Raw genomic sequence first — 639 nt, 5'->3', positions numbered from 1 at the left:
GAGTGCTGGTCTGGTTATAGGGGAAAGGACTCAAGTGAGATCAGGGCAGAGCTCCACATGGTGGGAAACTGGTCAGATATGCAGGTGACAGAGGAAATCTCTTTCCATTTGGGTCATTGGTAGCAAAAAATATTAGGACAAACTCTCAAATGTTGCATAAAATTAAAGCCTACAGGACATTTTTGAAAAACCTATTTTAATTCATTGATAAATGAACACACATATAAATCAAAGTAAAAACACCTTATCAACTGATATGATTATAACAGTCAGTATGATGTTCACTTAAGCAGCACCTATACTGAAGATGGAATGGAACAGACAATTAACATGGCCATGCACAAGGATGACATGTAGATTCCTGACATGTTACATATTTTTTTAATAAGACAATATCCATGAAACTCAAACACATCTTACAGAATTATGTCAAATTAATCCAAGTTGTTATTATTTGAAGTAGGGTGCTACCAATGTCCAACTATATATTTTAGCAGTCCTTCTACCCCAGGCTCCAGCTGGATGTACAAGAAGGAACCAGAATGATAAACAGAAAGCTGATGTTCAGGATACGCATACTATTTAAGAATGATAAAAATTACATTTGTAGCTTGGTTGTGTTCTATGGAATATTCTGCA

General features: G+C 35.7%; 1 non-coding gene across 1 annotated transcript; it reads left to right on the top strand.

Moving 5' to 3' along the window:
• The first annotated feature begins 279 nt into the window (after window positions 1-279).
• LOC141417076 (U6 spliceosomal RNA) lies at window positions 280-381 on the top strand. Its single transcript, XR_012441701.1, has one exon. It is a non-coding gene; the product is annotated as a U6 spliceosomal RNA (small nuclear RNA).
• The last annotated feature ends 258 nt before the right edge of the window (window positions 382-639 follow it).

Source organism: Castor canadensis, chromosome 14, assembly GCF_047511655.1.
Source record: "Castor canadensis chromosome 14, mCasCan1.hap1v2, whole genome shotgun sequence".
Lineage (NCBI taxonomy): Eukaryota > Metazoa > Chordata > Mammalia > Rodentia > Castoridae > Castor > Castor canadensis.
The sequence above is the reverse complement of the archived record's forward strand: the minus strand, read 5'-3'. Positions and strand labels throughout refer to the sequence as shown.